The sequence below is a fragment of the Lampris incognitus genome, chromosome 2 (assembly GCF_029633865.1).
Source record: "Lampris incognitus isolate fLamInc1 chromosome 2, fLamInc1.hap2, whole genome shotgun sequence".
Lineage (NCBI taxonomy): Eukaryota > Metazoa > Chordata > Actinopteri > Lampriformes > Lampridae > Lampris > Lampris incognitus.
Genome location: NC_079212.1, coordinates 70,573,360 through 70,599,663, shown reverse-complemented (window position 1 = coordinate 70,599,663; position 26,304 = coordinate 70,573,360). Strand labels below are relative to the sequence as shown.

Here is a 26,304-nt window from a genome sequence, read left to right as displayed (position 1 = left end):
GTGGATTAAGTTGCGTCGGTGGCGGGTTAAGTTGTGTTTGTGGTGGGTTAAGTTGTGTCAGTGGCGGGATAAGTTGTGTCAGTGGTGGGTTAAGTTGCGTCGGTGGCGGATTAAGTTGTGTTTGTGATGGGTTAAGTTGTGTCAGTGGCGGGATAAGTTGTGGCGGTGGTAGGTTAAGTTGTGTTGGTGGTGGGTTAAATTGTGTTGGTGGTGGGTTAAGTTGTGTCAGTGGTGGATTAAGTTGTATTAGTGGTGGGTTATGTTATGTTGGTGGCAGGTTAAGTTGTGTTGGTGGTGGGTTAAGTTGTATTAGTGGTGGGTTATGTTGTGTCGGTGGCGGGTTAAGTTGTGCTGGTGGTGGGTTAAGTTGTGTCGGTGGCGGGTTAAGTTGTGTCGGTGGTGGGTTAAGTTGTGCTGGTGGTGGGTTAAGTTGTATTAGTGGTGGGTTATGTTATGTTGGTGGCAGGTTAAGTTGTGTTGGTGGTGGGTTAAGTTGTGTCGGTGGTGGGTTAAGTTGTGATGGTGGTGGGTTAAGTTGTGTCGATGGTGGGTTAAGTTGTGATGGTGGTGGGTAAGGTTATGTCGGTGGTGGGTTAAGTTGTGCTGGTGGTGGGTTAAGTTGTGCTGGTGATGGGTTAAGTTGTATCGGTGGTGGGTTAAGTTATGCTGGTGGTGGGTTAAATTTTGTCAGTGGTGGGTTAAGTTGCATCAGTGGTGGGCTAAGTTGTGTCGGTGGTGGGTTAAGTTGTGTCGGTGTTGGGTTAGGTTGTGTCAGTGGTGGGTTAAGTTGTGTCAGTGGTGGGTTATGTTGTGTCAGTGGTGAGTTAAATTGTGTCGGATTAAGTTGTGCTGGTGGTGGGTTAAATTGTGCCAGTGGTGAATTAAGTTGTATTAGTGGTGGGTTATGTTGTGTTGGTGGTGGGTTAAGTTGTGCCAGTGGTGGGTTAAGTTGTGATGGTGGTGGGTAAGGTTTTGTCAGTGGCGGGTTAAGTTGCATCAGTGGTGGGCTAATTTGTGTCGGTGGTGGGTTAAGTTGTGTCGGTGGTGGGCTAAGTTGTGTCGGTGGTGGGTTAAATTGTGTCGGTGGTGGGTTAAGTTGTGTCAGTGGTGGGTTAGGTTGTGTCGGTGGTGGGTTAAGTTGTATTGGTGGCAGGTTAAGTTATGTCAGTGGTGGGTTAGGTTGTGTTGGTGCAGGATTAGTTGTGTTGGTTGCAGGTTAAGTTGTGTCGGTGGTGGGTTAAGTTGTGGCGGTGGTGGATTAAGTTATGTCGGTTGTGGGTTAAGTTGTGTCGGTGGTGGGTTAAGTTGTGACGGTGGTGGTTTAAGTTATGTCGGTGGTGGGTTAAGTTGTGACGGTGGTGGGTTAAGTTGTGTCGGTTGTGGGTTAAGTTGTATCAGTGATGGGTTAAGTTGTGTCGGGGGCTGGTTAACTTGTATTGGTGGTGGGTTAAGTTGTGTCGGTGGCGGGTTAAGTTGTGCTGGTGGTGGGTTAAGTTGTGCCGGTGGTGGGTTAGTTTGTATAAGTGGTGGGTTAAATTGTGGTGGTGGTGGTTTAAATTGTGTTGGTTGTGGGTTAGTTTGTTTCAGTGGTGGGTTAAGTTGTGTCGGCGGCGGGTTAAGTTGTGTCTGTGGCAGGTTAAGTTGTGTCAGTGGCGGATTAAGTTGTGTCAGTGGCGGGTTAAGTTGTGTCGGTGGTGGGTTAAGTTGTGTTTGTGGTGGGTTAAGTTGTGTTGGTGCAGGATTAGTTGTGTTGGTTGCAGGTTAAGTTGTGTCGGTGGTGGGTTAAGTTGTATCAGTGATGGGTTAAGTTGTGTCGGGGGCTGGTTAACTTGTATTGGTGGTGGGTTAAGTTATGTCGGTGGTGGGTTAAGTTGTGACGGTGGTGGGTTAAGTTGTGTCGGTTGTGGGTTAAGTTGTATCAGTGATGGGTTAAGTTGTGTCGGGGGCTGGTTAACTTGTATTGGTGGTGGGTTAAGTTGTGTCGGTGGCGGGTTAAGTTGTGCTGGTGGTGGGTTAAGTTGTGCCGGTGGTGGGTTAGTTTGTATAAGTGGTGGGTTAAATTGTGGTGGTGGTGGTTTAAATTGTGTTGGTTGTGGGTTAGTTTGTTTCAGTGGTGGGTTAAGTTGTGTCGGCGGCGGGTTAAGTTGTGTCGGTGGCAGGTTAAGTTGTGTCAGTGGCGGATTAAGTTGTGTCAGTGGCGGGTTAAGTTGTGTCGGTGGTGGGTTAAGTTGTGTTTGTGGTGGGTTAAGTTGTGTTGGTGCAGGATTAGTTGTGTTGGTTGCAGGTTAAGTTGTGTCGGTTGTGGGTTAAGTTGTGTCGGTGGTGGGTTAAGTTGTGACGGTGGTGGTTTAAGTTATGTCGGTGGTGGGTTAAGTTGTGACGGTGGTGGGTTAAGTTGTGTCGGTTGTGGGTTAAGTTGTATCAGTGATGGGTTAAGTTGTGTCGGGGGCTGGTTAACTTGTATTGGTGGTGGGTTAAGTTGTGTCGGTGGCGGGTTAAGTTGTGCTGGTGGAGGGTTAAGTTGTGCCGGTGGTGGGTTAGTTTGTATAAGTGGTGGGTTAAATTGTGGTGGTGGTGGTTTAAATTGTGTTGGTTGTGGGGTAGTTTTTTTTCAGTGGTGGGTTAGTTTGTGTTAGTGGTGGGTTAAGTTGTGTCGGTGGTGGGTTAAGTTGTGTCGGTGGTGGGTTAAATTGTGTCGGTGGTGGATTAATTTGTGTCGGCGGCGGGTTAAGTTGTGTCGGTGGCAGGTTAAGTTGTGTCGGTGGTGGGTTAAGTTGTGTTTGTGGTGGGTTAGGTTGTGTTGGTGCAGGATTAGTTGTGTTGGTTGCAGGTTAAGTTGTGTCGGTGGTGGGTTAAGTTATATTGGTGGTGGGTTAAGTTGTGTCAGTGGTGGATTAAGTTGCGTCGGTGGCGGGTTAAGTTGTGTTTGTGGTGGGTTAAGTTGTGTCAGTGGCGGGTTGTCTCGGTGGTGGATTAAGTTGCGTCGGTGGCGGGTTAAGTTGTGTTTGTGGTGGGTTAAGTTGTGTCAGTGGCGGGATAAGTTTTGTCAGTGGTGGGTTAAGTTGTATCGGTGGCGGATTAAGTTGTGTTTGTGATGGGTTAAGTTGTGTCAGTGGCGGGATAAGTTGTGGCGGTGGTGGGTTAAGTTGTGTTGGTGGTGGGTTAAATTGTGTTGGTGGTGGGTTAAGTTGTGTCAGTGGTGGATTAAGTTGTATTAGTGGTGGGTTATGTTATGTTGGTGGCAGGTTAAGTTCTGTTGGTGGTGGGTTAAGTTGTATTAGTGGTGGGTTATGTTGTGTCGGTGGCGGGTTAAGTTGTGCTGGTGGTGGGTTAAGTTGTGTCGGTGGCGGGTTAAGTTGTGTCGGTGGTGGGTTAAGTTGTGCTGGTGGTGGGTTAAGTTGTATTAGTGGTGGGTTATGTTATGTTGGTGGTGGGTTAAATTTTGTCAGTGGTGGGTTAAGTTGCATCAGTGGTGGGCTAAGTTGTGTCGGTGGTGGGTTAAGTTGTGTCGGTGTTGGGTTAGGTTGTGTCAGTGGTGGGTTAAGTTGTGTCAGTGGTGGGTTATGTTGTGTCAGTGGTGAGTTAAATTGTGTCGGATTAAGTTGTGCTGGTGGTGGGTTAAATTGTGCCAGTGGTGAATTAAGTTGTATTAGTGGTGGGTTATGTTGTGTTGGTGGTGGGTTAAGTTGTGCCAGTGGTGGGTTAAGTTGTGATGGTGGTGGGTAAGGTTTTGTCAGTGGCGGGTTAAGTTGCATCAGTGGTGGGCTAATTTGTGTCGGTGGTGGGTTAAGTTGTGTCGGTGGTGGGCTAAGTTGTGTCGGTGGTGGGTTAAATTGTGTCGGTGGTGGGTTAAGTTGTGTCAGTGGTGGGTTAGTTTGTGTCGGTGGTGGGTTAAGTTGTATTGGTGGCAGGTTAAGTTATGTCGGTGGTGGGTTAAGTTGTATTACTGGTGGGTTAAGTTGTGTTGGTGGCTGGTTAACTTGTATTGGTGGTGGGTTAAGTTGTGTCGGTGGCGGGTTAAGTTGTGGTGGTGGTGGGTTAAGTTGTGTTGGTTGTGGGTTAGTTTGTGTCAGTTGTGGGTTAAGTTGTGCCGGTGGTAGGTTAAGTTGTGTCGGTGTTGGGTTAAGTTGTGGTGGTGGTTGGTTAAGTTGTGTTGGTTGTGGGTTAGTTTGTGTCAGTTGTGGGTTAAGTTGTGGTGGTGGTGGGTTAAGTTGTGTCGGTTGTGGGTTAAGTTGTGTCGGTGGCAGGTTAAGTTGTGTCAGTGGCGGATTAAGTTGTGTCAGTGGCGGGTTGAGTTGTGTCGGTGGTGGGTTAAGTTGTGTTTGTGGTGGGTTAAGTTGTGTTGGTGCAGGATTAGTTGTGTTGGTTGCAGGTTAAGTTGTGTTGGTGGTGGGTTAAGTTGTGTTGGTTGTGGGTTAGTTTGTGTCAGTTGTGGGTTAAGTTGTGCCGGTGGTGGGTTAAGTTGTGTCGGTGGTGGGTTAAGTTGTGGTGGTGGTGGGTTAAGTTGTGTTGGTTGTGGGTTAGTTCGTGTCAGTTGTGGGTTAAGTTGTGGTGGTGGTGGGTTAAGTTGTGTCGGTTGTGGGTTAAGTTATGTCGGTTGTGGGTTAAGTTGTGTCGGTGGTGGGTTAAGTTATGTCGGTGGTGGGTTAAGTTGTATTACTGGTGGGTTAAGTTGTGTTGGTGGCTGGTTAACTTGTATTGGTGGTGGGTTAAGTTGTGTCGGTGGCGGGTTAAGTTGTGGTGGTGGTGGGTTAAGTTGTGTTGGTTGTGGGTTAGTTTGTGTCAGTTGTGGGTTAAGTTGTGCCGGTGGTGGGTTAAGTTGTGTCGGTGTTGGGTTAAGTTGTGGTGGTGGTTGGTTAAGTTGTGTTGGTTGTGGGTTAGTTTGTGTCAGTTGTGGGTTAAGTTGTGGTGGTGGTGGGTTAAGTTGTGTCGGTTGTGGGTTAAGTTGTGATGGTGGTGGGTAAGGTTATGTCGGTGGCAGGTTAAGTTGTATTAGTGGTGGGTTATGTTGTGTTGGTGGTGGGTTAAGTTGTGCTGGTGGTGGGTTAAGTTATGTTGGTGGTGGGTTAAGTTGTATTAGTGGTGGGTTATGTTGTGTTGGTGGTGGGTTAAGTTCTGCCAGTGGTGGGTTAAGTTGTGTTGGTGCAGGATTAGTTGTGTTGGTTGCAGGTTAAGTTGTGTCGGTGGTGGGTTAAGTTGTGGCGGTGGCGGGTTAAGTTGTGTCGGTGGTGGGTTAAGTTGTGTTTGTGGTGGGTTAAGTTGTGTTGGTGCAGGATTAGTTGTGTTGGTTGCAGGTTAAGTTGTGTTGGTGGTGGGTTAAGTTGTGTTGGTTGTGGGTTAGTTTGTGTCAGTTGTGGGTTAAATTGTGCCGGTGGTGGGTTAAGTTGTGCTGGTGGTGGGTTAAGTTGTGTTGGTGGTGGGTTAAGTTGTATTAGTGGTGGGTTAGGTTGTGTTGGTGCAGGATTAGTTGTGTTGGTTGCAGGTTAAGTTGTGTTGGTGGTGGGTTAAGTTGTGTTGGTTGTGGGTTAGTTTGTGTCAGTTGTGGGTTAAGTTGTGCCGGTGGTGGGTTAAGTTGTGTCGGTGGTGGGTTAAGTTGTGGTGGTGGTGGGTTAAGTTGTGTTGGTTGTGGGTTAGTTCGTGTCAGTTGTGGGTTAAGTTGTGGTGGTGGTGGGTTAAGTTGTGTCGGTTGTGGGTTAAGTTATGTCGGTTGTGGGTTAAGTTGTGTCGGTGGTGGGTTAAGTTATGTCGGTGGTGGGTTAAGTTGTATTACTGGTGGGTTAAGTTGTGTTGGTGGCTGGTTAACTTGTATTGGTGGTGGGTTAAGTTGTGTCGGTGGCGGGTTAAGTTGTGGTGGTGGTGGGTTAAGTTGTGTTGGTTGTGGGTTAGTTTGTGTCAGTTGTGGGTTAAGTTGTGCCGGTGGTGGGTTAAGTTGTGTCGGTGTTGGGTTAAGTTGTGGTGGTGGTTGGTTAAGTTGTGTTGGTTGTGGGTTAGTTTGTGTCAGTTGTGGGTTAAGTTGTGGTGGTGGTGGGTTAAGTTGTGTCGGTTGTGGGTTAAGTTGTGATGGTGGTGGGTAAGGTTATGTCGGTGGCAGGTTAAGTTGTATTAGTGGTGGGTTATGTTGTGTTGGTGGTGGGTTAAGTTGTGCTGGTGGTGGGTTAAGTTATGTTGGTGGTGGGTTAAGTTGTATTAGTGGTGGGTTATGTTGTGTTGGTGGTGGGTTAAGTTCTGCCAGTGGTGGGTTAAGTTGTGTTGGTGCAGGATTAGTTGTGTTGGTTGCAGGTTAAGTTGTGTCGGTGGTGGGTTAAGTTGTGGCGGTGGCGGGTTAAGTTGTGTCGGTGGTGGGTTAAGTTGTGTTTGTGGTGGGTTAAGTTGTGTTGGTGCAGGATTAGTTGTGTTGTTTGCAGGTTAAGTTGTGTTGGTGGTGGGTTAAGTTGTGTTGGTTGTGGGTTAGTTTGTGTCAGTTGTGGGTTAAATTGTGCCGGTGGTGGGTTAAGTTGTGCTGGTGGTGGGTTAAGTTGTGTTGGTGGTGGGTTAAGTTGTATTAGTGGTGGGTTAGGTTGTGTTGGTGGTGGGTTAAGTTGTGCCAGTGGTGGGTTAAGTTGTGATGGTGGTGGGTAAGGTTATGTCGGTGGCAGGTTAAGTTGTGTCGGTGGCGTGTTAAGTTATGTTGGTGGCGGGTTAAGTTGTCTCGGTTGTGGGTTAAGTTGTGTCGGTGGTGGGTTAGGTTATGTCGGTTGTGGGTTAAGTTGTGTCGGTGGTAGGTTAAGTTATGTTGGTGGTGGGTTAAGTTGTGACGGTGGTGGGTTAAGTTATGTCGGTGATGGGTTAAGTTGTGGCGGTGGCGGGTTAAGTTGTGTCGGTTGTGACTGAAGTTGTATTAGTGGTGGGTTAAGTTGTGTCGGTGGCTGGTTAACTTGTATTGGTGGTGGGTTAAGTTGTGTCGGTGGCGGGTTAAGTTGTGCTGGTGGTGGGTTAAGTTGTGTCGGTGGTGGGTTAAGTTGTGTCGGTGGTGGGTTAAGTTGTGTTGGTGGGTTAAGTTGTATTAGTGGTGGGTTAAGTTGTGTCAGTGGCTGCTTAACTTGTATTGGTGGTGGGTTAAGTTGTGTTGGTGGCGGGTTAAGTTGTGCTGGTGGTGGGTTAAGTTGTGTCGGTGGCGGGTTAAGTTGTGCCGGTGGCGTGTTAAGTTGTGTCGGTGGCGGGTTAAGTTGTGTCAGTGGTGGGTTAAGTTGTGTCAGTGGTGGGTTAAGTTGTGTCGGTGGTGGGTTAAATTGTGTCAGTGGTGGATTAATTTGTGTCGGCGGCGGGTTAAGTTGTGTCGGTGGCAGGTTAAGTTGTGTCAGTGGCGGATTAAGTTGTGTCAGTGGCGGGTTAAGTTGTGTCGGTGGTGGGTTAAGTTGTGTTTGTGGTGGGTTAAGTTGTGTTGGTGCAGGATTAGTTGTGTTGGTTGCAGGTTAAGTTGTGTCGGTGGTGGGTTAAGTTGTGGCGGTGGCGGGTTAAGTTGTGTCGGTGGTGGGTTAAGTTGTGTTTGTGGTGGGTTAAGTTGTGTTGGTGCAGGATTAGTTGTGTTGGTTGCAGGTTAAGTTGTGTTGGTGGTGGGTTAAGTTGTGTTGGTTGTGGGTTAGTTTGTGTCAGTTGTGGGTTAAGTTGTGCCGGTGGTGGGTTAAGTTGTGTCGGTGGTGGGTTAAGTTGTGGTGGTGGTGGGTTAAGTTGTGTTGGTTGTGGGTTAGTTCGTGTCAGTTGTGGGTTAAGTTGTGGTGGGTTAAGTTGTGTCGGTTGTGGGTTAAGTTATGTCGGTTGTGGGTTAAGTTGTGTCGGTGGTGGGTTAAGTTATGTCGGTGGTGGGTTAAGTTGTATTACTGGTGGGTTAAGTTGTGTTGGTGGCTGGTTAACTTGTATTGGTGGTGGGTTAAGTTGTGTCGGTGGCGGGTTAAGTTGTGGTGGTGGTGGTGGGTTAAGTTGTGTTGGTTGTGGGTTAGTTTGTGTCAGTTGTGGGTTAAGTTGTGCCGGTGGTGGGTTAAGTTGTGTCGGTGTTGGGTTAAGTTGTGGTGGTTGTTGGTTAAGTTGTGTTGGTTGTGGGTTAGTTTGTGTCAGTTGTGGGTTAAGTTGTGGTGGTGGTGGGTTAAGTTGTGTCGGTTGTGGGTTAAGTTATGTCGGTTGTGGGTTAAGTTGTGTCGGTGGTGGGTTAAGTTATGTCGGTGGTGGGTTAAGTTGTATTACTGGTGGGTTAAGCTGTGTCGGTGGCTGGTTAACTTGTATTGGTAGTGGGTTAAGTTGTGTCGGTGGCGGGTTAAGTTGTGCTGGTGGCGGGTTAAGTTGTGCCGGTGGTGGGTTAAGTTCTGTCGGTGGTGGGTTAAGTTGTGGTGGTGGTAGGTTAAGTTGTGTTGGTTGTGGGTTAGTTTGTGTCAGTTGTGGGTTAAGTTGTGGTGGTTGTGGGTTAAGTTGTGTCGGTGGTGGGTTAGTTTGTGTCAGTGGTGGGTTAAGTTGTGCTGCTGGTGGGTTAAGTTATGTTGGTGGTGGGTTATGTTGTGTTGGTGGTGGGTTAAGTTGTGCCAGTGGTGGGTTAAGTTGTGATGGTGGCGGGTAAGGTTATGTCGGTGTCAGGTTAAGTTGTGTCGGTGGCGTGTTAAGTTGTTTCGGTGGCGGGTTAAGTTGTGTCGGTGGTGGGTTAAGTTATGTCGGTGGTGGGTTAAGTTGTGACGGTGTTGGGTTAAGTTATGTCGGTGGTGGGTTAAGTTGTGGCGGTGGTGGGTTAAGTTGTGTCGGTTGTGGGTTAAGTTGTATTAGTGGTGGGTTATGTTGTGTTGGTGGTGGGTTAAGTTGTGCCAGTGGTGGGTTAAGTTGTGATGGTGGTGGGTAAGGTTATGTCGGTGGCAGGTTAAGTTGTGTCGGTGGCGTGTTAAGTTGTGTCGGTGGCGGGTTAAGTTGTGTCAGTGGCGGGTTAAGTTGTGTCGGTGGTGGGTTAAGTTGTGTCGGTGGTGGGTTAAGTTGTGTCGGTGGTGGGTTAAGTTGTGTTGGTGGTGGGTTAAGTTGTGACGGTGGTGGGTTAAGTTATGTCGGTTGTGGGTTAAGTTGTATCAGTGATGGGTTAAGTTGTGTCGGTGGCTGGTTAACTTGTATTGGTGGTGGGTTAAGTTGTGTCGGTGGCCGGTTAAGTTGTGCTGGTGGTGGGTTAAGTTGTGCCGGTGGTGGGTTAAGTTGTGTCGGTGGTGGGTTAAGTTGTGGTGGTGGTGGGTTAAGTTGTATTAGTGGTGGGTTATGTTGTGTTGGTGGTGGGTTAAGCTGTGATGGTGGTGGGTAAGGTTATGTCGGTGGCGGGTTAAGTTGTGCCGGTGGCGTGTTAAGTTGTGTCGGTGGCGGGTTAAGTTGTGTCAGTGGTGGGTTAAGTTGTGTCAGTGGTGGGTTAAGTTGTGTCGGTGGTAGGTTAAATTGTGTCAGTGGTGGATTAATTTGTGTCGGCGGCGGGTTAAGTTGTGTCGGTGGCAGGTTAAGTTGTGTCAGTGGCGGATTAAGTTGTGTCAGTGGCGGGTTAAGTTGTGTCGGTGGTGGGTTAAGTTGTGTTTGTGGTGGGTTAAGTTGTGTTGGTGCAGGATTAGTTGTGTTGGTTGCAGGTTAAGTTGTGTCGGTGGTGGGTTAAGTTGTGGCGGTGGTGGGTTAAGTTGTGTCGGTTGTGGGTTAAGTTGTATCAGTGATGGGTTAAGTTGTGTCGGGGGCTGGTTAACTTGTATTGGTGGTGGGTTAAGTTGTGTCGGTGGCGGGTTAAGTTGTGCTGGTGGTGGGTTAAGTTGTGCCGGTGGTGGGTTAGTTTGTATAAGTGGTGGGTTAAATTGTGGTGGTGGTGGTTTAAATTGTGTTGGTTGTGGGGTAATTTTTTTTCAGTGGTGGGTTAGTTTGTGTTAGTGGTGGGTTAAGTTGTGTCGGCGGCGGGTTAAGTTGTGTCGGTGGCAGGTTAAGTTGTGTCGGTGGTGGGTTAAGTTGTGTTTGTGGTGGGTTAGGTTGTGTTGGTGCAGGATTAGTTGTGTTGGTTGCAGGTTAAGTTGTGTCAGTGGTGGGTTAAGTTATATTGGTGGTGGGTTAAGTTGTGTCAGTGGTGGATTAAGTTGCGTCGGTGGCGGGTTAAGTTGTGTTTGTGGTGGGTTAAGTTGTGTCAGTGGCGGATTGTGTCGGTGGTGGATTAAGTTGTGTCGGTGGTGGGTTAAATTGTGTCAGTGGTGGATTAATTTGTGTCGGCGGCGGGTTAAGTTGTGTCGGTGGCAGGTTAAGTTGTGTCAGTGGCGGATTAAGTTGTGTCAGTGGCGGGTTAAGTTGTGTCGGTGGTGGGTTAAGTTGTGTTTGTGGTGGGTTAAGTTGTGTTGGTGCAGGATTAGTTGTGTTGGTTGCAGGTTAAGTTGTGTTGGTGGTGGGTTAAGTTGTGTTGGTTGTGGGTTAGTTTGTGTCAGTTGTGGGTTAAGTTGTGCCGGTGGTGGATTAAGTTGTGTCGGTGGTGGGTTAAGTTGTGGTGGTGGTGGGTTAAGTTGTGTTGGTTGTGGGTTAGTTCGTGTCAGTTGTGGGTTAAGTTGTGGTGGTGGTGGGTTAAGTTGTGTCGGTTGTGGGTTAAGTTATGTCGGTTGTGGGTTAAGTTGTGTCGGTGGTGGGTTAAGTTATGTCGGTGGTGGGTTAAGTTGTATTACTGGTGGGTTAAGTTGTGTTGGTGGCTGGTTAACTTGTATTGGTGGTGGGTTAAGTTGTGTCGGTGGCGGGTTAAGTTGTGGTGGTGGTGGGTTAAGTTGTGTTGGTTGTGGGTTAGTTTGTGTCAGTTGTGGGTTAAGTTGTGCCGGTGGTAGGTTAAGTTGTGTCGGTGTTGGGTTAAGTTGTGGTGGTGGTTGGTTAAGTTGTGTTGGTTGTGGGTTAGTTTGTGTCAGTTGTGGGTTAAGTTGTGGTGGTGGTGGGTTAAGTTGTGTCGGTTGTGGGTTAAGTTGTGTCGGTGGCAGGTTAAGTTGTGTCAGTGGCGGATTAAGTTGTGTCAGTGGCGGGTTGAGTTGTGTCGGTGGTGGGTTAAGTTGTGTTTGTGGTGGGTTAAGTTGTGTTGGTGCAGGATTAGTTGTGTTGGTTGCAGGTTAAGTTGTGTTGGTGGTGGGTTAAGTTGTGTTGGTTGTGGGTTAGTTTGTGTCAGTTGTGGGTTAAGTTGTGCCGGTGGTGGGTTAAGTTGTGTCGGTGGTGGGTTAAGTTGTGGTGGTGGTGGGTTAAGTTGTGTTGGTTGTGGGTTAGTTCGTGTCAGTTGTGGGTTAAGTTGTGGTGGTGGTGGGTTAAGTTGTGTCGGTTGTGGGTTAAGTTATGTCGGTTGTGGGTTAAGTTGTGTCGGTGGTGGGTTAAGTTATGTCGGTGGTGGGTTAAGTTGTATTACTGGTGGGTTAAGTTGTGTTGGTGGCTGGTTAACTTGTATTGGTGGTGGGTTAAGTTGTGTCGGTGGCGGGTTAAGTTGTGGTGGTGGTGGGTTAAGTTGTGTTGGTTGTGGGTTAGTTTGTGTCAGTTGTGGGTTAAGTTGTGCCGGTGGTGGGTTAAGTTGTGTCGGTGTTGGGTTAAGTTGTGGTGGTGGTTGGTTAAGTTGTGTTGGTTGTGGGTTAGTTTGTGTCAGTTGTGGGTTAAGTTGTGGTGGTGGTGGGTTAAGTTGTGTCGGTTGTGGGTTAAGTTGTGATGGTGGTGGGTAAGGTTATGTCGGTGGCAGGTTAAGTTGTATTAGTGGTGGGTTATGTTGTGTTGGTGGTGGGTTAAGTTGTGCTGGTGGTGGGTTAAGTTATGTTGGTGGTGGGTTAAGTTGTATTAGTGGTGGGTTATGTTGTGTTGGTGGTGGGTTAAGTTCTGCCAGTGGTGGGTTAAGTTGTGATGGTGGTGGGTAAGGTTATGTCGGTGTCAGGTTAAGTTGTGTCAGTGGCGTGTTAAGTTGTTTCGGTGGCGGGTTAAGTTGTGTCGGTGGTGGGTTAAGTTATGTCGGTGGTGGGTTAAGTTGTGACGGTGTTGGGTTAAGTTATGTCGGTGGTGGGTTAAGTTGTGGCGGTGGTGGGTTAAGTTGTGTCGGTTGTGGGTTAAGTTGTATTAGTGGTGGGTTATGTTGTGTTGGTGGTGGGTTAAGTTGTGCCAGTGGTGGGTTAAGTTGTGATGGTGGTGGGTAAGGTTATGTCGGTGGCAGGTTAAGTTGTGTCGGTGGCGTGTTAAGTTGTGTCGGTGGCGGGTTAAGTTGTGTCGGTGGCGGGTTAAGTTGTGTCGGTGGTGGGTTAAGTTGTGTCGGTGGTGGGTTAAGTTGTGTCGGTGGTGGGTTAAGTTATGTCGGTGGTGGGTTAAGTTGTGACGGTGGTGGGTTAAGTTATGTCGGTGGTGGGTTAAGTTGTGGCGGTGGTGGGTTAAGTTGTATCGGTTGTGGGTTTAGTTGTATTAGTGATTGGTTAAGTTGTGTCGGTGGCTGGTTAACTTGTATTGGTGGTGGGTTAAGTTGTGTCGGTGGCGGGTTAAGTTGTGCTGGTGGTGGGTTAAGTTGTGTCGGTGGTGGGTTAAGTTGTGTCAGTTGTGGGTTAAGTTGTGTTGGTGGTGGGTTAAGTTATGTTGGTGGTGGGTTAAGTTGTGACGGTGGTGGGTTAAGTTATGTCGGTTGTGGGTTAAGTTGTATCAGTGATGGGTTAAGTTGTGTCGGTGGCTGGTTAACTTGTATTGGTGGTGGGTTAAGTTGTGTCGGTGGCCGGTTAAGTTGTGCTGGTGGTGGGTTAAGTTGTGCCGGTGGTGGGTTAAGTTGTGTCGGTGGTGGGTTAAGTTGTGGTGGTGGTGGGTTAAGTTGTATTAGTGGTGGGTTATGTTGTGTTGGTGGTGGGTTAAGCTGTGATGGTGGTGGGTAAGGTTATGTCGGTGGCGGGTTAAGTTGTGCCGGTGGCGTGTTAAGTTGTGTCGGTGGCGGGTTAAGTTGTGTCAGTGGTGGGTTAAGTTGTGTCAGTGGTGGGTTAAGTTGTGTCGGTGGTGGGTTAAATTGTGTCAGTGGTGGATTAATTTGTGTCGGCGGCGGGTTAAGTTGTGTCGGTGGCAGGTTAAGTTGTGTCAGTGGCGGATTAAGTTGTGTCAGTGGCGGGTTAAGTTGTGTCGGTGGTGGGTTAAGTTGTGTTTGTGGTGGGTTAAGTTGTGTTGGTGCAGGATTAGTTGTGTTGGTTGCAGGTTAAGTTGTGTCGGTGGTGGGTTAAGTTGTGGCGGTGGTGGGTTAAGTTGTGTCGGTTGTGGGTTAAGTTGTATCAGTGATGGGTTAAGTTGTGTCGGGGGCTGGTTAACTTGTATTGGTGGTGGGTTAAGTTGTGTCGGTGGCGGGTTAAGTTGTGCTGGTGGTGGGTTAAGTTGTGCCGGTGGTGGGTTAGTTTGTATAAGTGGTGGGTTAAATTGTGGTGGTGGTGGTTTAAATTGTGTTGGTTGTGGGGTAGTTTTTTTTCAGTGGTGGGTTAGTTTGTGTTAGTGGTGGGTTAAGTTGTGTCGGTGGTGGGTTAAGTTGTGTCGGTGGTGGGTTAAATTGTGTCGGTGGTGGATTAATTTGTGTCGGCGGCGGGTTAAGTTGTGTCGGTGGCAGGTTAAGTTGTGTCGGTGGTGGGTTAAGTTGTGTTTGTGGTGGGTTAGGTTGTGTTGGTGCAGGATTAGTTGTGTTGGTTGCAGGTTAAGTTGTGTCGGTGGTGGGTTAAGTTATATTGGTGGTGGGTTAAGTTGTGTCAGTGGTGGATTAAGTTGCGTCGGTGGCGGGTTAAGTTGTGTTTGTGGTGGGTTAAGTTGTGTCAGTGGCGGATTGTGTCGGTGGTGGATTAAGTTGCGTCGGTGGCGGGTTAAGTTGTGTTTGTGGTGGGTTAAGTTGTGTCAGTGGCGGGATAAGTTGTGTCAGTGGTGGGTTAAGTTGCGTCGGTGGCGGATTAAGTTGTGTTTGTGATGGGTTAAGTTGTGTCAGTGGCGGGATAAGTTGTGGCGGTGGTAGGTTAAGTTGTGTTGGTGGTGGGTTAAATTGTGTTGGTGGTGGGTTAAGTTGTGTCAGTGGTGGATTAAGTTGTATTAGTGGTGGGTTATGTTATGTTGGTGGCAGGTTAAGTTGTGTTGGTGGTGGGTTAAGTTGTATTAGTGGTGGGTTATGTTGTGTCGGTGGCGGGTTAAGTTGTGTCGGTGGTGGGTTAAGTTGTGTTTGTGGTGGGTTAAGTTGTGTTGGTGCAGGATTAGTTGTGTTGGTTGCACGTTAAGTTGTGTTGGTGGTGGGTTAAGTTGTGTTGGTTGTGGGTTAGTTTGTGTCAGTTGTGGGTTAAGTTGTGCCGGTGGTGGGTTAAGTTGTGTCGGTGGTGGGTTAAGTTGTGGTGGTGGTGGGTTAAGTTGTGTTGGTTGTGGGTTAGTTCGTGTCAGTTGTGGGTTAAGTTGTGGTGGTGGTGGGTTAAGTTGTGTCGGTTGTGGGTTAAGCTATGTCGGTTGTGGGTTAAGTTGTGTCGGTGGTGGGTTAAGTTATGTCGGTGGTGGGTTAAGTTGTATTACTGGTGGGTTAAGTTGTGTTGGTGGCTGGTTAACTTGTATTGGTGGTGGGTTAAGTTGTGTCGGTGGCGGGTTAAGTTGTGGTGGTGGTGGGTTAAGTTGTGTTGGTTGTGGGTTAGTTTGTGTCAGTTGTGGGTTAAGTTGTGCCGGTGGTGGGTTAAGTTGTGTCGGTGTTGGGTTAAGTTGTGGTGGTGGTTGGTTAAGTTGTGTTGGTTGTGGGTTAGTTTGTGTCAGTTGTGGGTTAAGTTGTGGTGGTGGTGGGTTAAGTTGTGTCGGTTGTGGGTTAAGTTATGTCGGTTGTGGGTTAAGTTGTGTCGGTGGTGGGTTAAGTTATGTCGGTGGTGGGTTAAGTTGTATTACTGGTGGGTTAAGCTGTGTCGGTGGCTGGTTAACTTGTATTGGTAGTGGGTTAAGTTGTGTCGGTGGCGGGTTAAGTTGTGCTGGTGGCGGGTTAAGTTGTGCCGGTGGTGGGTTAAGTTCTGTCGGTGGTGGGTTAAGTTGTGGTGGTGGTAGGTTAAGTTGTGTTGGTTGTGGGTTAGTTTGTGTCAGTTGTGGGTTAAGTTGTGGTGGTTGTGGGTTAAGTTGTGTCGGTGGTGGGTTAGTTTGTGTCAGTGGTGGGTTAAGTTGTGCTGGTGGTGGGTTAAGTTATGTTGGTGGTGGGTTAAGTTGTATTAGTGGTGGGTTATGTTGTGTTGGTGGTGGGTTAAGTTGTGCCAGTGGTGGGTTAAGTTGTGATGGTGGTGGGTAAGGTTATGTCGGTGTCAGGTTAAGTTGTGTCGGTGGCGTGTTAAGTTGTTTCGGTGGCGGGTTAAGTTGTGTCGGTGGTGGGTTAAGTTATGTCGGTGGTGGGTTAAGTTGTGACGGTGTTGGGTTAAGTTATGTCGGTGGTGGGTTAAGTTGTGGCGGTGGTGGGTTAAGTTGTGTCGGTTGTGGGTTAAGTTGTATTAGTGGTGGGTTATGTTGTGTTGGTGGTGGGTTAAGTTGTGCCAGTGGTGGGTTAAGTTGTGATGGTGGTGGGTAAGGTTATGTCGGTGGCAGGTTAAGTTGTGTCGGTGGCGTGTTAAGTTGTGTCGGTGGCGGGTTAAGTTGTGTCGGTGGCGGGTTAAGTTGTGTCGGTGGTGGGTTAAGTTGTGTCGGTGGTGGGTTAAGTTGTGTCGGTGGTGGGTTAAGTTATGTCGGTGGTGGGTTAAGTTGTGACGGTGGTGGGTTAAGTTATGTCGGTGGTGGGTTAAGTTGTGGCGGTGGTGGGTTAAGTTGTATCGGTTGTGGGTTTAGTTGTATTAGTGATTGGTTAAGTTGTGTCGGTGGCTGGTTAACTTGTATTGGTGGTGGGTTAAGTTGTGTCGGTGGCGGGTTAAGTTGTGCTGGTGGTGGGTTAAGTTGTGTCGGTGGTGGGTTAAGTTGTGTCAGTTGTGGGTTAAGTTGTGTTGGTGGTGGGTTAAGTTATGTTGGTGGTGGGTTAAGTTGTGACGGTGGTGGGTTAAGTTATGTCGGTTGTGGGTTAAGTTGTATCAGTGATGGGTTAAGTTGTGTCGGTGGCTGGTTAACTTGTATTGGTGGTGGGTTAAGTTGTGTCGGTGGCCGGTTAAGTTGTGCTGGTGGTGGGTTAAGTTGTGCCGGTGGTGGGTTAAGTTGTGTCGGTGGTGGGTTAAGTTGTGGTGGTGGTGGGTTAAGTTGTATTAGTGGTGGGTTATGTTGTGTTGGTGGTGGGTTAAGCTGTGATGGTGGTGGGTAAGGTTATGTCGGTGGCGGGTTAAGTTGTGCCGGTGGCGTGTTAAGTTGTGTCGGTGGCGGGTTAAGTTGTGTCAGTGGTGGGTTAAGTTGTGTCAGTGGTGGGTTAAGTTGTGTCGGTGGTGGGTTAAATTGTGTCAGTGGTGGATTAATTTGTGTCGGCGGCGGGTTAAGTTGTGTCGGTGGCAGGTTAAGTTGTGTCAGTGGCGGATTAAGTTGTGTCAGTGGCGGGTTAAGTTGTGTCGGTGGTGGGTTAAGTTGTGTTTGTGGTGGGTTAAGTTGTGTTGGTGCAGGATTAGTTGTGTTGGTTGCAGGTTAAGTTGTGTCGGTGGTGGGTTAAGTTGTGGCGGTGGTGGGTTAAGTTGTGTCGGTTGTGGGTTAAGTTGTATCAGTGATGGGTTAAGTTGTGTCGGGGGCTGGTTAACTTGTATTGGTGGTGGGTTAAGTTGTGTCGGTGGCGGGTTAAGTTGTGCTGGTGGTGGGTTAAGTTGTGCCGGTGGTGGGTTAGTTTGTATAAGTGGTGGGTTAAATTGTGGTGGTGGTGGTTTAAATTGTGTTGGTTGTGGGGTAGTTTTTTTTCAGTGGTGGGTTAGTTTGTGTTAGTGGTGGGTTAAGTTGTGTCGGTGGTGGGTTAAGTTGTGTCGGTGGTGGGTTAAATTGTGTCGGTGGTGGATTAATTTGTGTCGGCGGCGGGTTAAGTTGTGTCGGTGGCAGGTTAAGTTGTGTCGGTGGTGGGTTAAGTTGTGTTTGTGGTGGGTTAGGTTGTGTTGGTGCAGGATTAGTTGTGTTGGTTGCAGGTTAAGTTGTGTCGGTGGTGGGTTAAGTTATATTGGTGGTGGGTTAAGTTGTGTCAGTGGTGGATTAAGTTGCGTCGGTGGCGGGTTAAGTTGTGTTTGTGGTGGGTTAAGTTGTGTCAGTGGCGGATTGTGTCGGTGGTGGATTAAGTTGCGTCGGTGGCGGGTTAAGTTGTGTTTGTGGTGGGTTAAGTTGTGTCAGTGGCGGGATAAGTTGTGTCAGTGGTGGGTTAAGTTGCGTCGGTGGCGGATTAAGTTGTGTTTGTGATGGGTTAAGTTGTGTCAGTGGCGGGATAAGTTGTGGCGGTGGTAGGTTAAGTTGTGTTGGTGGTGGGTTAAATTGTGTTGGTGGTGGGTTAAGTTGTGTCAGTGGTGGATTAAGTTGTATTAGTGGTGGGTTATGTTATGTTGGTGGCAGGTTAAGTTGTGTTGGTGGTGGGTTAAGTTGTATTAGTGGTGGGTTATGTTGTGTCGGTGGCGGGTTAAGTTGTGCTGGTGGTGGGTTAAGTTGTATTAGTGGTGGGTTATGTTATGTTGGTGGCAGGTTAAGTTGTGTTGGTGGTGGGTTAAGTTGTGTCGGTGGTGGGTTAAGTTGTGATGGTGGTGGGTTAAGTTGTGTCGATGGTGGGTTAAGTTGTGATGGTGGTGGGTAAGGTTATGTCGGTGGTGGGTTAAGTTGTGCTGGTGGTGGGTTAAGTTGTGCTGGTGATGGGTTAAGTTGTATCGGTGGTGGGTTAAGTTATGCTGGTGGTGGGTTAAATTTTGTCAGTGGTGGGTTAAGTTGCATCAGTGGTGGGCTAAGTTGTGTCGGTGGTGGGTTAAGTTGTGTCGGTGTTGGGTTAGGTTGTGTCAGTGGTGGGTTAAGTTGTGTCAGTGGTGGGTTATGTTGTGTCAGTGGTGAGTTAAATTGTGTCGGATTAAGTTGTGCTGGTGGTGGGTTAAATTGTGCCAGTGGTGAATTAAGTTGTATTAGTGGTGGGTTATGTTGTGTTGGTGGTGGGTTAAGTTGTGCCAGTGGTGGGTTAAGTTGTGATGGTGGTGGGTAAGGTTTTGTCAGTGGCGGGTTAAGTTGCATCAGTGGTGGGCTAATTTGTGTCGGTGGTGGGTTAAGTTGTGTCGGTGGTGGGCTAAGTTGTGTCGGTGGTGGGTTAAATTGTGTCGGTGGTGGGTTAAGTTGTGTCAGTGGTGGGTTAGGTTGTGTCGGTGGTGGGTTAAGTTGTATTGGTGGCAGGTTAAGTTATGTCAGTGGTGGGTTAGGTTGTGTTGGTGCAGGATTAGTTGTGTTGGTTGCAGGTTAAGTTGTGTCGGTGGTGGGTTAAGTTGTGGCGGTGGTGGATTAAGTTATGTCGGTTGTGGGTTAAGTTGTGTCGGTGGTGGGTTAAGTTGTGACGGTGGTGGTTTAAGTTATGTCGGTGGTGGGTTAAGTTGTGACGGTGGTGGGTTAAGTTGTGTCGGTTGTGGGTTAAGTTGTATCAGTGATGGGTTAAGTTGTGTCGGGGGCTGGTTAACTTGTATTGGTGGTGGGTTAAGTTGTGTCGGTGGCGGGTTAAGTTGTGCTGGTGGTGGGTTAAGTTGTGCCGGTGGTGGGTTAGTTTGTATAAGTGGTGGGTTAAATTGTGGTGGTGGTGGTTTAAATTGTGTTGGTTGTGGGTTAGTTTGTTTCAGTGGTGGGTTAAGTTGTGTCGGCGGCGGGTTAAGTTGTGTCTGTGGCAGGTTAAGTTGTGTCAGTGGCGGATTAAGTTGTGTCAGTGGCGGGTTAAGTTGTGTCGGTGGTGGGTTAAGTTGTGTTTGTGGTGGGTTAAGTTGTGTTGGTGCAGGATTAGTTGTGTTGGTTGCAGGTTAAGTTGTGTCGGTGGTGGGTTAAGTTGTATCAGTGATGGGTTAAGTTGTGTCGGGGGCTGGTTAACTTGTATTGGTGGTGGGTTAAGTTATGTCGGTGGTGGGTTAAGTTGTGACGGTGGTGGGTTAAGTTGTGTCGGTTGTGGGTTAAGTTGTATCAGTGATGGGTTAAGTTGTGTCGGGGGCTGGTTAACTTGTATTGGTGGTGGGTTAAGTTGTGTCGGTGGCGGGTTAAGTTGTGCTGGTGGTGGGTTAAGTTGTGCCGGTGGTGGGTTAGTTTGTATAAGTGGTGGGTTAAATTGTGGTGGTGGTGGTTTAAATTGTGTTGGTTGTGGGTTAGTTTGTTTCAGTGGTGGGTTAAGTTGTGTCGGCGGCGGGTTAAGTTGTGTCGGTGGCAGGTTAAGTTGTGTCAGTGGCGGATTAAGTTGTGTCAGTGGCGGGTTAAGTTGTGTCGGTGGTGGGTTAAGTTGTGTTTGTGGTGGGTTAAGTTGTGTTGGTGCAGGATTAGTTGTGTTGGTTGCAGGTTAAGTTGTGTCGGTGGTGGGTTAAGTTGTGGCGGTGGTGGATTAAGTTATGTCGGTTGTGGGTTAAGTTGTGTCGGTGGTGGGTTAAGTTGTGACGGTGGTGGTTTAAGTTATGTCGGTGGTGGGTTAAGTTGTGACGGTGGTGGGTTAAGTTGTGTCGGTTGTGGGTTAAGTTGTATCAGTGATGGGTTAAGTTGTGTCGGGGGCTGGTTAACTTGTATTGGTGGTGGGTTAAGTTGTGTCGGTGGCGGGTTAAGTTGTGCTGGTGGAGGGTTAAGTTGTGCCGGTGGTGGGTTAGTTTGTATAAGTGGTGGGTTAAATTGTGGTGGTGGTGGTTTAAATTGTGTTGGTTGTGGGGTAGTTTTTTTTCAGTGGTGGGTTAGTTTGTGTTAGTGGTGGGTTAAGTTGTGTCGGTGGTGGGTTAAGTTGTGTCGGTGGTGGGTTAAATTGTGTCGGTGGTGGATTAATTTGTGTCGGCGGCGGGTTAAGTTGTGTCGGTGGCAGGTTAAGTTGTGTCGGTGGTGGGTTAAGTTGTGTTTGTGGTGGGTTAGGTTGTGTTGGTGCAGGATTAGTTGTGTTGGTTGCAGGTTAAGTTGTGTCGGTGGTGGGTTAAGTTATATTGGTGGTGGGTTAAGTTGTGTCAGTGGTGGATTAAGTTGCGTCGGTGGCGGGTTAAGTTGTGTTTGTGGTGGGTTAAGTTGTGTCAGTGGCGGGTTGTGTCGGTGGTGGATTAAGTTGCGTCGGTGGCGGGTTAAGTTGTGTTTGTGGTGGGTTAAGTTGTGTCAGTGGCGGGATAAGTTTTGTCAGTGGTGGGTTAAGTTGTATCGGTGGCGGATTAAGTTGTGTTTGTGATGGGTTAAGTTGTGTCAGTGGCGGGATAAGTTGTGGCGGTGGTGGGTTAAGTTGTGTTGGTGGTGGGTTAAATTGTGTTGGTGGTGGGTTAAGTTGTGTCAGTGGCGGATTAAGTTGTATTAGTGGTGGGTTATGTTATGTTGGTGGCAGGTTAAGTTCTGTTGGTGGTGGGTTAAGTTGTATTAGTGGTGGGTTATGTTGTGTCGGTGGCGGGTTAAGTTGTGCTGGTGGTGGGTTAAGTTGTGTCGGTGGCGGGTTAAGTTGTGTCGGTGGTGGGTTAAGTTGTGCTGGTGGTGGGTTAAGTTGTATTAGTGGTGGGTTATGTTATGTTGGTGGCAGGTTAAGTTGTGTTGGTGGTGGGTTAAGTTGTGTCGGTGATGGGTTAAGTTGTGATGGTGGTGGGTTAAGTTGTGTCGATGGTGGGTTAAGTTGTGATGGTGGTGGGTAAGGTTATGTCGGTGGTGGGTTAAGTTGTGCTGGTGGTGGGTTAAGTTGTGCTGGTGATGGGTTAAGTTGTATCGGTGGTGGGTTAAGTTATGCTGGTGGTGGGTTAAATTTTGTCAGTGGTGGGTTAAGTTGCATCAGTGGTGGGCTAAGTTGTGTCGGTGGTGGGTTAAGTTGTGTCGGTGTTGGGTTAGGTTGTGTCAGTGGTGGGTTAAGTTGTGTCAGTGGTGGGTTATGTTGTGTCAGTGGTGAGTTAAATTGTGTCGGATTAAGTTGTGCTGGTGGTGGGTTAAATTGTGCCAGTGGTGAATTAAGTTGTATTAGTGGTGGGTTATGTTGTGTTGGTGGTGGGTTAAGTTGTGCCAGTGGTGGGTTAAGTTGTGATGGTGGTGGGTAAGGTTTTGTCAGTGGCGGGTTAAGTTGCATCAGTGGTGGGCTAATTTGTGTCGGTGGTGGGTTAAGTTGTGTCGGTGGTGGGCTAAGTTGTGTCGGTGGTGGGTTAAATTGTGTCGGTGGTGGGTTAAGTTGTGTCAGTGGTGGGTTAGTTTGTGTCGGTGGTGGGTTAAGTTGTATTGGTGGCAGGTTAAGTTATGTCAGTGGTGGGTTAGGTTGTGTTGGTGCAGGATTAGTTGTGTTGGTTGCAGGTTAAGTTGTGTCGGTGGTGGGTTAAGTTGTGGCGGTGGTGGATTAAGTTATGTCGGTTGTGGGTTAAGTTGTGTCGGTGGTGGGTTAAGTTGTGACGGTGGTGGTTTAAGTTATGTCGGTGGTGGGTTAAGTTGTGACGGTGGTGGGTTAAGTTGTGTCGGTTGTGGGTTAAGTTGTATCAGTGATGGGTTAAGTTGTGTCGGGGGCTGGTTAACTTGTATTGGTGGTGGGTTAAGTTGTGTCGGTGGCGGGTTAAGTTGTGCTGGTGGTGGGTTAAGGTGTGCCGGTGGTGGGTTAGTTTGTATAAGTGGTGGGTTAAATTGTGGTGGTGGTGGTTTAAATTGTGTTGGTTGTGGGTTAGTTTGTTTCAGTGGTGGGTTAGTTTGTGTTAGTGGTGGGTTAAGTTGTGTCGGTGGTGGGTTAAGTTGTGTCGGTGGTGGGTTAAATTGTGTCGGTGGTGGATTAATTTGTGTCGGCGGCGGGTTAAGTTGTGTCGGTGGCAGGTTAAGTTGTGTCGGTGGTGGGTTAAGTTGTGTTTGTGGTGGGTTAGGTTGTGTTGGTGCAGGATTAGTTGTGTTGGTTGCAGGTTAAGTTGTGTCGGTGGTGGGTTAAGTTGTGTTTGTGGTGGGTTAGGTTGTGTTGGTGCAGGATTAGTTGTGTTGGTTGCAGGTTAAGTTGTGTCGGTGGTGGGTTAAGTTATATTGGTGGTGGGTTAAGTTGTGTCAGTGGTGGATTAAGTTGCGTCGGTGGCGGGTTAAGTTGTGTTTGTGGTGGGTTAAGTTGTGTCAGTGGCGGGTTGTGTCGGTGGTGGATTAAGTTGCGTCGGTGGCGGGTTAAGTTGTGTTTGTGGTGGGTTAAGTTGTGTCAGTGGCGGGATAAGTTGTGGCGGTGGTGGGTTAAGTTGTGTTGGTGGTGGGTTAAATTGTGTTGGTGGTGGGTTAAGTTGTGTCAGTGGTGGATTAAGTTGTATTAGTGGTGGGTTATGTTATGTTGGTGGCAGGTTAAGTTGTGTTGGTGGTGGGTTAAGTTGTATTAGTGGTGGGTTATATTGTGTCGGTGGCGGGTTAAGTTGTGCTGGTGGTGGGTTAAGTTGTGTCGGTGGCGGGTTAAGTTGTGTCGGTGGTGGGTTAAGTTGTGCTGGTGGTGGGTTAAGTTGTATTAGTGGTGGGTTATGTTATGTTGGTGGCAGGTTAAGTTGTGTTGGTGGTGGGTTAAGTTGTGTCGGTGGTGGGTTAAGTTGTGATGGTGGTGGGTTAAGTTGTGTCGATGGTGGGTTAAGTTGTGATGGTGGTGGGTAAGGTTATGTCGGTGGTGGGTTAAGTTGTGCTGGTGGTGGGTTAAGTTGTGCTGGTGATGGGCTAAGTTGTGTCGGTGCTGGGTTAAGTTATGCTGGTGGTGGGTTAAATTTTGTCAGTGGTGGGTTAAGTTGCATCAGTGGTGGGCTAAGTTGTGTCGGTGGTGGGTTAAGTTGTGTCGGTGTTGGGTTAGGTTGTGTCAGTGGTGGGTTAAGTTGTGTCAGTGGTGGGTTATGTTGTGTCAGTGGTGAGTTAAATTGTGTCGGATTAAGTTGTGCTGGTGGTGGGTTAAATTGTGCCAGTGGTGAATTAAGTTGTATTAGTGGTGGGTTATGTTGTGTTGGTGGTGGGTTAAGTTGTGCCAGTGGTGGGTTAAGTTGTGATGGTGGTGGGTAAGGTTTTGTCCGTGGCGGGTTAAGTTGCATCAGTGGTGGGCTAATTTGTGTCGGTGGTGGGTTAAGTTGTGTCGGTGGTGGGCTAAGTTGTGTCGGTGGTGGGTTAAATTGTGTCGGTGGTGGGTTAAGTTGTGTCAGTGGTGGGTTAGGTTGTGTCGGTGGTGGGTTAAGTTGTATTGGTGGCAGGTTAAGTTATGTCAGTGGTGGGTTAGGTTGTGTTGGTGCAGGATTAGTTGTGTTGGTTGCAGGTTAAGTTGTGTCGGTGATGGGTTAAGTTGTGGCGGTGGTGGATTAAGTTATGTCGGTTGTGGGTTAAGTTGTGTCGGTGGTGGGTTAAGTTGTGACGGTGGTGGTTTAAGTTATGTCGGTGGTGGGTTAAGTTGTGACGGTGGTGGGTTAAGTTGTGTCGGTTGTGGGTTAAGTTGTATCAGTGATGGGTTAAGTTGTGTCGGGGGCTGGTTAACTTGTATTGGAGGTGGGTTAAGTTGTGTCGGTGGCGGGTTAAGTTGTGCTGGTGGTGGGTTAAGTTGTGCCGGTGGTGGGTTAGTTTGTATAAGTGGTGGGTTAAATTGTGGTGGTGGTGGTTTAAATTGTGTTGGTTGTGGGTTAGTTTGTTTCAGTGGTGGGTTAGTTTGTGTTAGTGGTGGGTTAAGTTGTGTCGGTGGTGGGTTAAGTTGTGTCGGTGGTGGGTTAAATTGTGTCGGTGGTGGATTAATTTGTGTCGGCGGCGGGTTAAGTTGTGTCGGTGGCAGGTTAAGTTGTGTCGGTGGTGGGTTAAGTTGTGTTTGTGGTGGGTTAGGTTGTGTTGGTGCAGGATTAGTTGTGTTGGTTGCAGGTTAAGTTGTGTCGGTGGTGGGTTACGTTATATTGGTGGTGGGTTAAATTGTGTCAGTGGTGGATTAAGTTGCGTCGGTGGCGGGTTAAGTTGTGTTTGTGGTGGGTTAAGTTGTGTCAGTGGCGGGTTGTGTCGGTGGTGGATTAAGTTGCGTCGGTGGCGGGTTAAGTTGTGTTTGTGGTGGGTTAAGTTGTGTCAGTGGCGGGATAAGTTGTGTCAGTGGTGGGTTAAGTTGTATCGGTGGCGGATTAAGTTGTGTTTGTGATGGGTTAAGTTGTGTCAGTGGCGGGATAAGTTGTGGCGGTGGTGGGTTAAGTTGTGTTGGTGGTGGGTTAAATTGTGTTGGTGGTGGGTTAAGTTGTGTCAGTGGTGGATTAAGTTGTATTAGTGGTGGGTTATGTTATGTTGGTGGCAGGTTAAGTTGTGTTGGTGGTGGGTTAAGTTGTATTAGTGGTGGGTTATGTTGTGTCGGTGGCGGGTTAAGTTGTGCTGGTGGTGGGTTAAGTTGTGTCGGTGGCGGGTTAAGTTGTGTCGGTGGTGGGTTAAGTTGTGCTGGTGGTGGGTTAAGTTGTATTAGTGGTGGGTTATGTTATGTTGGTGGCAGGTTAAGTTGTGTTGGTGGTGGGTTAAGTTGTGTCGGTGGTGGGTTAATTTGTGATGGTGGTGGGTTAAGTTGTGTCGATGGTGGGTTAAGTTGTGATGGTGGTGGGTAAGGTTATGTCGGTGGTGGGTTAAGTTGTGCTGGTGGTGGGTTAAGTTGTGCTGGTGATGGGTTAAGTTGTGTCGGTGCTGGGTTAAGTTATGCTGGTGGTGGGTTAAATTTTGTCAGTGGTGGGTTAAGTTGTATCGGTGGTGGGTTAAGTTATGCTGGTGGTGGGTTAAATTTTGTCAGTGGTGGGTTAAGTTGCATCAGTGGTGGGCTAAGTTGTGTCGGTGGTGGGTTAAGTTGTGTCGGTGTTGGGTTAGGTTGTGTCAGTGGTGGGTTAAGTTGTGTCAGTGGTGGGTTAAGTTGTGTCAGTGGTGAGTTAAATTGTGTCGGATTAAGTTGTGCTGGTGGTGGGTTAAATTGTGCCAGTGGTGAATTAAGTTGTATTAGTGGTGGGTTATGTTGTGTTGGTGGTGGGTTAAGTTGTGCCAGTGGTGGGTTAAGTTGTGATGGTGGTGGGTAAGGTTTTGTCAGTGGTGGGTTAAGTTGTGTCAGTGGTGGGTTATGTTGTGTCAGTGGTGAGTTAAATTGTGTCGGATTAAGTTGTGCTGGTGGTGGGTTAAATTATGCCAGTGGTGAATTAAGTTGTATTAGTGGTGGGTTATGTTGTGTTGGTGGTGGGTTAAGTTGTGCCAGTGGTGGGCTAATTTGTGTCGGTGGTGGGTTAAGTTGTGTCGGTGGTGGGCTAAGTTGTGTCGGTGGTGGGTTAAATTGTGTCGGTGGTGGGTTAAGTTGTGTCAGTGGTGGGTTAGGTTGTGTCGGTGGTGGGTTAAGTTGTATTGGTGGCAGGTTAAGTTATGTCAGTGGTGGGTTAGGTTGTGTTGGTTGTGGGTTAAGTTATGCTGGTGGTGGGTTAAGTTGTGTCGGTGGCGGGTTAAGTTGTGCTGGTGGTGGGTTAAGTTGTGTTGGTTGTGGGTTAGTTTGTGTCAGCGGTGGGTTAAGCTGTGTTGGTGGTGGAAGGGGTTTTGCCTTCACATGCTGGACACACTGTGGACCAGAAAGGGCAGACCAGTGTGTCTGTAGGAAAACAGAGGCAGGTCCACAACTTGGTTATTACCCAAGTTTTGCACACAAGTCCTCTTTTTCTGTGTTCCAGTTCTGCTTCTGTGTCACTTCCTCTTTCCTCATCGAGGGTGACAGAGTTTATGACAGTCAGCACACAGGAAGCAGGGAGCAGAGGAACCACAAACAGCTAGTCTAACCATGCCATAGATCAAAGTCTGGCCATTATGCAAAGTGCCGGCCAAGCACGGAACACAGCATGGCACACGGAGTGTACATCAGGTCCACATCAGCCTGTCTGCAGGCTTACAGGGAAACAACCCTGCTGTGGCTTTACTAACAACTATTGCTGCCATGCCAGTGTGGCTGTTCACTTCCTTATTTACACTTTTAACCATTATTTCTTTCATTTTGCTCTTTGTCTCTTTCTCTCTTCTCTTAACTCTTGTTATTCACTCTTCTGGGGCCTCATGTATCATCGTTACTATGGGCAAATATGTTCATACACACCCATGGGATTTTTTTGCCCAGACGTTTGTCTCAGAGACCAGTGTAGAACCTGGGTAACCCCTGAATTTAGACACTGACTGGCTAACACTGATGTCTTTGCAGGCCTGGATGATTGCTCGTTGCAAGAGGTAGACAATAGATGTTAGGAGGAAGGAATTACAAATAACCATCATGCTTTGCTGCTGACTGTCCGACAATCTTGAGGGCTAAAAAAATTCCATGAGTGTGTAAGA

The 26,304-nt window shown here is 48.1% G+C and overlaps 1 protein-coding gene across 2 annotated transcripts in view; it reads right to left on the bottom strand.

Moving 5' to 3' along the window:
* hck (HCK proto-oncogene, Src family tyrosine kinase) overlaps window positions 1-26,304 on the bottom strand; it is a 92,351-nt gene that overhangs the window by 26,189 nt on the left and 39,858 nt on the right. The gene's annotated exons all lie outside the window — the stretch shown is intronic.